Source organism: Oncorhynchus kisutch, linkage group LG5 (genome assembly GCF_002021735.2).
Source record: "Oncorhynchus kisutch isolate 150728-3 linkage group LG5, Okis_V2, whole genome shotgun sequence".
Taxonomy (NCBI): domain Eukaryota; kingdom Metazoa; phylum Chordata; class Actinopteri; order Salmoniformes; family Salmonidae; genus Oncorhynchus; species Oncorhynchus kisutch.
In genome coordinates, this window is record NC_034178.2 from 40030679 (window position 1) to 40042471 (window position 11793).

The 11793-nt window shown below is 41.0% G+C and overlaps 1 protein-coding gene across 4 annotated transcripts in view; it reads right to left on the reverse strand.

The window, feature by feature from the left end:
- LOC109891027 (polyhomeotic-like protein 2) overlaps positions 1–11462 on the reverse strand; it is a 52161-nt gene extending 40699 nt beyond the window's left edge. For 3 of the 4 annotated variants that reach the window (XM_020483280.2, XM_020483279.2, XM_020483277.2), the window contains exon 1: positions 11310–11458. The gene's annotated coding sequence lies outside the window, so the exon portion shown is untranslated. Of the gene's footprint in view, positions 1–11309 lie in introns of all 4 variants that reach the window. The other variant, XM_020483282.2, reaches the window with a different exon arrangement.
- Between the last annotated feature and the right edge of the window lie 331 nt (positions 11463–11793).

Consider the following 11793-nt stretch of genomic DNA (forward strand, 5'->3'; position numbering starts at 1 on the left):
AGGCGACCCAGACGTTTGTTCTAAATGTTCCATTGCCATGCTGGCAAAGTTCTTATCCCTTGCTAGCTAGCCAGCCAACTACGGATAACACAGTCAAGTCAAACATTGCAGCCAGAATAACAACAAAGTCGTTGCATTTGCTTAATCTGTTTTGTAGTGACATTTACTTAGATACATGATACATCCAATGAGTTTGCAGACGACACTACAGTGGTAGGCTTGATTACCAACAACAACGAGACGGCCTACAGGGAGGAGGTGAGGGCCCTCGGAGTGTGGTGTCAGGAAAATAACCTCACACTCAACGTCAACAAAACAAAGGAGATGATCCCCATCCACAGGACAGTAGTGGAGAGGGTAGAAAGTTAAGTTCCTCGGCATACACATCACGGACAAACTGAATTGGTCCACCCACACAGACAGTGTGGTGAAGAAGGCGCAGCAGCGCCAACCTCAGGAGGCTGAAGAATTTCGGCTTGTCACCAAAAGCACACAAACTTTTACAGATGCACAATCGGGAGCATCCTGTCGGGCTGTATCACCGCCTGGTACGGCAACTGCTCCGCCCACAACCGTAAGGTTCTCCAGAGGGTAGTGCGGTCTACACAACGCATCACAGGGGGCAAACTACCTGCCCTCCAGGACACCTACACCACCCGATGTCACAGGAAGGCCATAAAGATCATCAAGGACAACAACCACCCGAGCCACTGCCTGTTCACCTCGCTATCATCCAGAAGGCAAGGTCAGTACATGTGCATCAAAGCAGGGACCGAGAGACTGAAAAACAGCTTCTATCTCAAGGCCATCAGACTGTTAAATAGCCACCACTAACATTGAGTGGCTGCTGCCATACATGTAAAAAAAAATGTATCACTAGCCACTTTAAACAATGCCACTTAATATAATGTTTACATACCCTACATTACTCATCTCATATGTATATACTGTACTCTATACCACCTACTGCATCTTGCCTATGCCGTTCTGTACCATCACTCATTCATATATCTATGTACATATTCTTCATCCCTTTGCACATGTGTGTATAAGGTAGCTGATGACGAAAATGTTAGGTTAGATTACTCGTTGGTTATTACTGCATTGTCGGAACTAGAAGCACAAGCATTTCGCTACACTCGCATTAACATTGGCTAACTATGTGTATGTGACAAATAAAATTCCATGCGCACAAAAAGTGTTGCTTAAATTTTGTGGACAAATTTGTTTAAATCCCTGTTAGTGAGCATTTCTCCTTTGCCATGATAACCCATCCACCTGACTAATGTGGCATATCAAGAAGCTGATTAAACAGCATTATCATTACACAGATGCCCCTTGTGCTGGGGACAATAAAATGCCACTAAAATGTGCAGTTTTGTCACAACACAATGCCACATGTCAAGTTGAGGGAGCGTGCAATTGGCATGCTGACTGCAAGAATGTCCACCAGAGCTGTTGCCAGAGAATAGAACGTTAATTGCTCTACCATAAGCCACCTGCAGGGTCGTTGTAGAGAAATTGGTAGTAGGTCCAACCGCAGAAGTGTATGGCGTCGTGTGGGTGAGTGGTTGCTGATGTCGACGTTGTGAATAGAGTTCCCCATGGTGGCGGTGGGGTTATGGTATGGGCAGGCAATCTATGGCAATTTGAATGCACAGAGATACTGAGGCCCATTGTCGTGCCATTCATACGCCGCCATCACCTCATGTTTCAGCATGATAACACCCCATGTCTCAAGGATCTGTACACAATTCCTGGAAGCTGAAAATGTCCCAGTTCTTCCGTGGCCTGCATACTCACTAGACATGTCACCCATTGAGCATGTTTGGGATGCTCTGGTTTGACGTGTACAACAGTGTGTTCCAGTTCCCGGCAATATCCAGCAACTTCGTACAGGCATTGAAGAGGAGTAGGACAACATTCCACAGGACACAATCAATAGCCTATGCGAAGGAGATTGGTCACGCTACATGAGGCAAATGTTGGTCACACTAGATACTGACTGGTTCTCTGATCCACGCCCACACCTTTTTTTAAAGGTATATGTGACCAACAGATGCATATCTGCATTTACAGTCATGTAAAATCCATAGTAGAGGTCAACCGATGAATCAGAATGGCTGATTAATTAGGGCCGATTTCAAGTTTTCATAACAATGATAATGTTATTACAATGATCATCATGATAATTTTTGGACACTGATTGTGGCCAATTACATTGCACTCCGCGAGGAGACTGTGTTATGCGAGTACAGCAAGAGGCCAGGTACAGCAAGGTAAATTGCTAGCTAGCATTAAACTTATCTTATAAAAAAAAGAATCTAACAATCACTAGTTAACACATGGATGATGATATTACAAGTTTATCTACCTTGTCCTGCGTTGCATATAATCGATGCGGTGCCTGTTAATTTCTCATCGAATCACAGCCTACTTCGCCAAACGGGTGATGATTTAACAAGCACATTCGCGAAAAAAAGCACTGTCGTTGCACCAATGTGTACCTAACCATAAACATCAATGCCTTTCTTTAAAATCAATACACAAGTAAATATTTTTAAACTTGCATATTTAGTTAATATTGCCTGCTAACATGAATTTCTTTTAACTAGGGAAATTGTGTCACTTCTCTTGCGCTCCACGCAAGCAGAGTCAGGGTATATGCAGCAGTTTGGGCCGCCTGGCTCATGGCGAACTGTGTGAAGACAACTTCTTCCTAGCAAAGACTGTAATTAATTTGCCAGAATTATACATAATTATGACATAACATTGAAGGTTGTGCAATGTAACAGCAATATTTAGACTTAGGGCTGCCACCCATTTGATATTTGATAGAGCAGTCTGACTGAGCGGTGGTAGGCAGCAGCAGGCTCGTAGGCATTCATTCAAACAGCACTTTCGTGCATTTGCCAGCAGCTCTTTGCTGTGCTTCAAGCATTGAACTGTTTATGACTTCAAGCCTATCAACTCCCGAGATTAGGTTGGTGTAACCGATGTGAAATGGCTAGCTAGCTAGCGGGGTGCGCGCTAATAGCATTTCAATCGGTGACGTCACTAGCTCTGAGACCTTGAAGTAGTTGTTCCCCTTGCTCTGCAAGGGCCGCGGCTTTTGTGGAGTGATGGGTAACGATGCTTCGAGGGTGGCTGTTGTCGATGTGCCCCTGCTTCGAGCCCAGGTAGGGGCGAGGAGAGGGACGGAAGCCATACTGTTACACTGGCATTACTAAAGTGCCTATAAGAACATCCAATAGTCAAAGGTATATGACATACAAGTGGTATTGAGATAAATAGTTCTGTAATTCCTATAATAACTACAACCTATAACTTCTTACCTGGGAATATTGAAGACTCGTGTTAAAAGGAACCACCATATGTTCTCATGTTCTGAGCAAGGAACTTAAACGTTAGCTTTTTTACATGGCACATATTGCACATTTACTTTCTTCTCAAACACTTTTTTTTGCATTATTTAAACCAAATTGAACATGTTTAATTTATTTGAGGCAAATTGATTTTATTGATGTATTATATGTTAAAATAAAAGTGTTCATTCAGTATTGTTGTAATTGTCATTATTATAAATAAAGCTGATCAATCGGTATCTGCTTTTTTTGATCCTCCAATTGGTATCGGCGTTAAAAAAATTATTATCGGTCGACCTCTAATCCATAGATTAGGGCCTAATGAATGTATTTATATTGACTGATTTCCTTATATGAACTGTAACTCACTAAAAATCTTTGAAGTCGTTGCATGTTACGTTTATATTTTTGTTCAGTATAGTATGAGAACTACAACATGCTCTCTACATATTAGCTAGCCCCGATGTGCTGAGGCGATCCCTTGCTTTGAAAGCATTGTCACACTTTTTTCCATTGACAGAAACATACGTCTGTCACGAATGTTAAATACAATTATTTGAACTTAGTCTGTCGATTGTCCAGACAGAATATTTTGAAACAGCACTATGAATTTCATCCCAATAGCCAGAAGGGGGAACCATGGGAAGCATTGAACTACAGAAATGTAGCCGTGGCAATATATTAATTTTGCTGGTATTTGTAGCAGTTAAAGAAACTAGGATATTATTCCATCTACAGAGGTCAGATTAAACTGATTTGAGCTTCTGTTAAAAGGTTTCTGGCAATGGTTTCATCTAAAAGGAGGAAATATATCTACTCCCAAATATTTAAAATGGGAAAGGCCTCAATCGGGGTCTTGAGGCAGTACGGCTGATTTGGTTAGACTCATTTTATAACTTGAGATGAAGCTGAAATATATCTACGATCTTCAATGTTTTTGGAAGCAATTGAGATACATTGTCTGGATAGAGTAAAACATTGTCTGGATATAGTAAAATATTGTCTATGTATAATGATATGAAGTGATCAGTAGATTTTAAAGTCAATTCCCATGTCTTTAAAGACAGACCAGTGATATGACCATACTAGTTTATCAAAAGCTTTTTCTGCATTGAGGGATAATACAGCCTAAAGAGGTGTTGTTTCTGATGAAGCTTCTAAGATATGTAACAGTCTGAGGTTATCTGAGGATGAATGCTTTTAAACCTGCTTTGAACCTTGTGGATACATTTGGGTAAGAAAGTCTCTAGATGGGATAACATTTTGTTAAACAGTTTAATGTGTGTTTATCAAAAGATAGTGGGTGATGGTGATAACACTAGGTGGCATCCTTACATTTAAAAAATAAAATAAAAGCAAAATTATTGCTGTATTCACATCGCTCACAAATGAACCCTTCGTGAATGGCTCAGCTAATTATTTTGAGCAATAGTGAACATAACAGATTCCAAAATGTTAAATAGATCTCAGGAGGAATACCGTCCCAGCCAGGTGATTTGCCTTTATTGATGGTATCCAATGCCCTTTTAAATTTATTGAGAGAGATTTGGGCTCCCAGCAAGGTGGCTTCCTCTGAGAGAAGTGGTTCTTAATTTTTTTAGAAAGGACTTTGTCTGGCTTGATGTGGATTTACAATCAGAGGTTTACAGTTCTTTGAAGAAGCAGTAGAATATTTGATTCATTTGGGTTCCGATTGAAACGGGAATTACTGATTCAATAGTTGCTATATCTGCTAATCAATCATTATTGCATAGCTTGTTGGCCAGTAAATGGCAAACGATTACCATGGAAGTAATGGTTGAATCTAACCCAAATGGATGGCAAATTCTGCTTGGTTTTATCAATAAATTAAAGTTATGTCTTGACTTTGGAAAAAGTAACAGCTACCTGGTCTGAAAAGTGTGCTGAGAACAGTTAACATTTCAAATATCTTCTTTCATTGTGATTTATTCAACCCAGATGCAAATGCAGTGACATTACTTTTTATAAAACCTTTGGTGGCATCTCATAGAATCCACGGGTCATCGACTGAATTCTTATTGATCATTATGAATTAATTTAGTTCAATTTCAAATTGATCACAGAATGTAGAATTTTGTAGTAATTAAATGTTGAAATGCCATCTTGTGGTTCTTAAGAGACTCTGAAGTACGAAATTGATTTGTGAGAATGCTAATAACTTACAATTTAAGTTCATGCTGTCGATTTTGTTCACTCCATGGAAATCAAATGTAGGCCATCCCTTGAGGTTGTAGAATGGTCAATGAGTACTGTCCAAAATGACAGTCAGTGTACTACATTTGTTGGAGTGTGTAACGAGAGCGAGAAAGTCTCCCTTGATCCAGAGGCCCGATAGGACTGAGGTGTAATTGAGCCGTCTGCCTCTGATAGACTTACACAGCTGAGTAGTACAAAGAGAGTCTGGCCCCCTTCCAGGTGTGTGTACTGGATGCATGGCAGTGGTATCTTGTGCGTATGTGTGTGAGTGTTGACACTCCGCCACACGTGGCCCATTCCCTAAGGCAGTGTGGGGCATACTACAACACCCACACCAGATGTACCAAGGGACCTGCCTGCTCTGTTCTTCTCTACATCTTAATATAGAATGCCACTTAAGGCGTCTGCATGCTTTCCAGACAAAACAATTCAGAAGAGTTTTTGGAAATATGATGATAACATTTTGTGACGTTTTTGACTTTGGTGAGGGTTTTTTCGGGCACACATTTTTTCTGGAGGAAAGCCAAAGTCCAGAGCCGAAGTCTATGTCCTTTCGTCAGTGATTGGTCAACAGTAAGGAATTTTCAATAAAGTGGTTGGTGTCATTCAACGAGAGAAGTCTTGTTTTCATGCACATTTTTAATTGTGAAATACTGCACCAAACATCTATTGCACGACTAAGGTCCCCAGGCAAAAACATCAAAATTAATAAACAGATTTCTTGAGTTATCTTAGATTAATTCAGACTATTTTGAGGAAGTGTATACTGACTAAGGTGTCTCAAAACAAACAAACCATACTATTGCGGTACTTCAAGCGAAGGTCTTTTAAGAGAGTATGAGAGCACACTTGTTCCTAAACTGAAACATGCTGATGCCTTAAGCCTAATTGTTACGTGTTAAAATCCTGCTGACTCCCCTGTAAACCTAAATAACAAAACCACAGTATCTCCTCCCATACCGAACATTCCTCACTTACTCCACTCTATAAATAACTGTATCAAACAGCACTCCCAAAGCCGCAGATTCGTAATATGCGTCAACCCAGACACTATTCTATGACTCAATCGCAAAATAACCATTCCCCTACAAAGGGAAAAATAGGTCAGGCATGATCACTGGTAGTGAACATAGAGTATTGAAAGCCCTGGCCTCATTAGAAGACATTTAGCATGTCTATGCCAGCTGTGGGCCAGCCTGCCACTGGGAGGACTAGACAAGACTGGCAAAACCAGATGTTGACTGACTTGACTCCTTACCAGTAAACGATCTTCGATGCAGCTGGGTGACTGGCCTGCTATGCCCTTGTTTTGTCATGATAGTCAGGGTCTCCCAAGGTCTTCCAAAACCCTTGGCTGGATGTTCTGCTCTGATACCATTCTCAATGTTTTAAGAAATGTTTACACTGGGACACCTCAGTGTCATAATGGTAAATATAGGCTAGCCTGCCCTTAGACATGAACTGTCTAACTGCTTACTTTGAACTAACTCTAGTTTCAGTCAATAAAGTGAAATCGACAACTAATCTTGTTTTAGTCGTGGATGAAAAAAATATTACTTTTCAGTTACAAGCCAGCAGACACTCACTAACACTCCTGGTTCAAACTAACGCCAAGCGTCCATCCACAAAGGGGCCCAGACTACCATGACAGCAACAGTCTTTAATTATCCCTCTTTCCCTGGGATGCAGTGGAGAGCTAGGCTTAATTGGTATTCCCTGGTAGAAGACAAGAGGCCTGGGCTGGTGGGTTCATACAGCTAAAGTCTGCAGAAACCAATCCCCCCCATGACCAGGTCTCTTCCCTGTGGGGGATTTTATTTTTTACTTTATTTAACTAGGCAAGTCAGTTAAGAACAAATTCTTATTTACAATGACGGCCTACTGGGGAACAATGGGTTAACTGCCTTGTTCAGGGGCAGAACGACAGAACGACTTGTCAGCTCTGGGATTCGATCCAGCAACCTTTCAGTTACTGCCCCAACCACTAGGCTACCTGCCGCCCCAAAATGATGATCTCTGTGGGGAAAGGATTAGCTCTCCATAAGGAGGTAAATAAATACAAATATTTGATGAGGCATTATGGTGGGACAGGGGCAAGCCAAGGGGTAAGGTCAGTGCCCCCTCCTGCTTATTTACAGATTAGGATATGAACCATAAAATAATGCTACTATATTCCAATAGCATAGATTTGCATCTTTCAAAAGTATTTCAGAAGCCTTGAATGAAATTGAATCAGTGCCTTGGCAAATAGCATGTTGTGGTCATACATTCTGAAACCTGAACAGCTGATTAAGTTGGTTAATATGAGTGTGTTGAGAATCACACACACAGAAGTTTTTTTGTCATGAGTCTTGCCCTTGAGGCAGAACTGAGCAGTTTCCACTGGATGAGCAAGCTGCAAATGCTAAATTGGTTCTATCGTAAAAATTAATAGAAACAAAAATGTGCTTTTTGGTCTTAATTTAAGGTTAGGCGTTTGGTTAAGGTTAGGGATAAGGTTCAAATCTGATTTTGACATTGTGGCTGTGCCAGCTAGTGACCACTGCATGCAGAGCTGCTTCCAGTATGAGTCAACTCAATAAATGCCAACCTGCCACTAACGCACACTATGATGGGTATGACTGTAAATTGAGAATGTACTATTTGAACACACTACTCCGAATGATTCTCCCAGAGCACTGTGGCCTGGGGTCCAAGGGGAGATACTCTATCCATAATAATTTTCAGTCATACTGAGCAATAAAATTGAGTCCCAGTACAATTAACCTCAAAAGCCTAGAGGAAATTCTAGGCGCTTCACTGTAATAGAGCATACTTTTCTCCAGTTTGACAGCTAACATAGTGACTATGGGTATAGTGCCTTCAGAAAGTATTTACACCTTTTTCCAAATGTTGTTGTGCTACAGCCTGAATTTTAAATGAATTAAATATTTTGTCACTGGCATACACAAAATAACCCATAACGTCAAAGTGGAATTATGTTTTTCGAAATGTTTACAAATGAATAAAAAATGAAAAGCTGAAATGTCTTGAGGCAATAAGTATTCAACCCCTTTGTTATGGCAAGCCTAAATAAGTTCAGGAGTAAAAATTGGATTAACAAGTCACAAATTGCATGGACTGTGTGCAATAGTAGTGTTAAAAATTATTTTCTCACGGATACCTCATTTTTGTACCCCACACATACTGTATGCTGCTGCTACTGTCGCTTATCTATCGGTCCCTCAGTTGAGTCGTGAATTTCAAACACAAAGACCAGGGAGGGTTTCAATGCCTTGTAAAGAAGAGCATCTATTGATAGATGGGTAAAAATAAAATAAAAAAGCAGACATTGAATATCCCTTTAAGTGTGGTGAAGTTGTTGATTACACTCTGGATGGTGTATGAATAAGCCTAGATTCAGACACTACAAAGACAAAGGCATCCTTCCTCACTCATTTGCCGAAGATGAAGGATACCGCACAGGGATTTCACCATGAGGCCAATGGTGACTTTAAAAACAGTTACAGAGTTTAATGGCTGTGATAAGAGAAAGCTGAGGATGGATCAACAAAATTGTAGTTACTCCACAATACTAACCTAAATGACAAAGTGAAAGAAAAAACGAAAACATGCACCCTGTTTGCAATATTGCACTAAATTCAAATAAAGAAATTAACATTAGGTCCTGAATACAAAGTGTTATGTTCGGGGAAAATCAAACACATCAATGAGTCCCACCTCATATTTTCAAGCATAGCAGTGGCTGCATCATGTTATGGGTATGCTTGGCAAGGACTATGGAGTTATTTATGATAAAAAGAAACAGAATAGAGCTAAGCACAGGCAAAATCCTATAGGAAAAACTGTTTCAGTCTGCTTTCCAACAGACATTGGGAAGAAAGAAAAAAAAAAAATCACATTTCTGCAGGACAATTACTTAAAACACAAGGCCAAATATACACTGGAATTGCTTACCAAGACATTTAATTTCCCTGAGTTACTAGTTACAGTTTTGACTTCAAATCATCTAGAAAATCTATGGCAAGACATGAAAATGGCTATCTAGCAATGATCACAAGCAACTTGACAGAGCTGTAAGAATAAATACAAAAATATGTAACATGCAAATATAGTGTGTTAATGGGTGAGAAAATATATTTAGTTCATTTTGATTTCAGGCTGTAAAAAAAAGTGGAATAAGTCAAAGGGTATGAATGCTTTCTGAAGGCACAGTATGTAATATGCACATACAAAAAACATACACATTGAACGGAGTTGTGGGGTAGTCATGTAGACTATCTTGTTGGTCTCATTTGGGTCACTGAAAGAGCCAAGGATACTATAACTAGCCTGTTACGACAATGAACATTCAGACGCCAGGTCTACACGGATCCACCTGTACCCAAACACTCAAGACCCGATCCAGGACCCATAGGGGTCTGGATCCAGAATTTGAAATAATGTCACGGGTCAGATCTGATTGTCACCGGTCACGGGAATGTGTCATTTTAACTGACTTGTCCGGAAGTACCAATACAGATCCGAACATGACTTCTGCAAGAAAGAAAGAAAAAAAGTGTATAATTTATGCTGCTGCTTGTTGTTGGTCAATCATAAGTTACCAAAGCAGCAATAGGCTACAGTCATAGAGCCTCCGTGTGGGGCAAAAGTTAGAAGATATCTAATCAGTTAATTAAAGAAGGATAGGCTACAATGACCAAGAGCCAACAGGTAGGCTGCTACTTTATATTCTGAATGGAGATTTGTAACTGTAGGATGAGAATGCGCATGCAGCCTCAATTAGCCTAGCTAGCTAGCTTAACTCGCTTCTCCCGGTTTCATGCAGGCAAGGCCAGTAGTAATGTTAATCATATTGGATGGCACATAACCTAGCTAAGGCAGCTATTAGTCTACTATGGCACAAGTTGGCTTGGTTTGTTACCTTCGGTCCCTCTCTCCTCCCAGTGTCACTTGCTCACACTCACAGTAGCCTACGCACAGCACAGCCCCTGCTAAGAGCGCCACCTTGCTCTACCTCATACTTTAACAACTCCAGTTAATAAACCATCTTCAAAATTGACTTTTCTGCTGCTTCCCTCACTTGGATCGAAACGGCTCTGACCAGGTCTGGTTGTCCTTGGGTCCGTTCAGGAACGGGTCTCTATATAAAAAAAATATACATTTATGCCTATGGAGTCCAGATGGGAAAGCCCCAGGTCCATTTCGCAACGGGTCCAACGTTTTGGACCCATTAAGGCCTCTAGTTCAGACATGCTGCACTTGTCAAAATAACCAACCCTTCCCCCTCACGACATTGTGACTCAAGGGACACGGTCTCAAAAGGCACCGACCTATCCCCTCCAAAAGTGTCCAGGGAGGCAAGCGCTGTGTTCGTAGGTGTGCAGCCCATGCAAATGAGCATGCAAGAGCTGAGCACCAGCTAACTGATCCTTGCATCTGCATTCATTTTTTTTATCTAATCCACAAAATAGTTCCGTGTAGGCCTTCTAACTGATGTGTGTTCCTGTTTATTGCACGCATGCACTGAAGTTCCTCTTGTCTAGCTAGTAGCTAGCCAGCCAGCTCTGTCAGTCAGACAAGGAAGGTTGCTGTCAGCTCAAAAAAGGTCCCTCACGACTAGCATGCACATGCTCAGACTAACACGGTCATTGACCGCAGAAATACAACTAGAATACCGAGGCCAAGAACGGACTTTCATAACGAAATAAAATGTTGTTGCCATACCTTCCACGAAGGCCTTGTACTTCCCTGCTTGGAAATACTCTCGTGCTTCTTTCCTGCTACTCTAGCTACACCATTATTGGATATTGTTGAATACGATACACTTGGAATAAACCAGCGAGAGTGGAGGAACAGGGGTGTGAGGAAAAAAACCTATGCATTAGCGTTCCGAAATAGAACATGTGACATGTATTCACCCAATGGATAGAACGTGTACCTCTTTGGCACTCCCCCTTCCCTTTCAGACCTGGTCCCTCCGGTACCCTTCCATGCGCCTGTCAAATCGGTACTACGGAACCTGTCATGGTCTCCATAGCAACACATAGGGATTTAACCCTTGTCCGGTTTTTATTGGCTCATGCCTTTAAATTGGTAGCTATGTAGACAGCGCAGTGTTTGCAAATACCGTATGATCAAAAAGAAAGGGAGAGCAAAAAAGAAAAGAATGTTGCATTGTTAAATATCTCATCTAATGAGGTCAGCATCA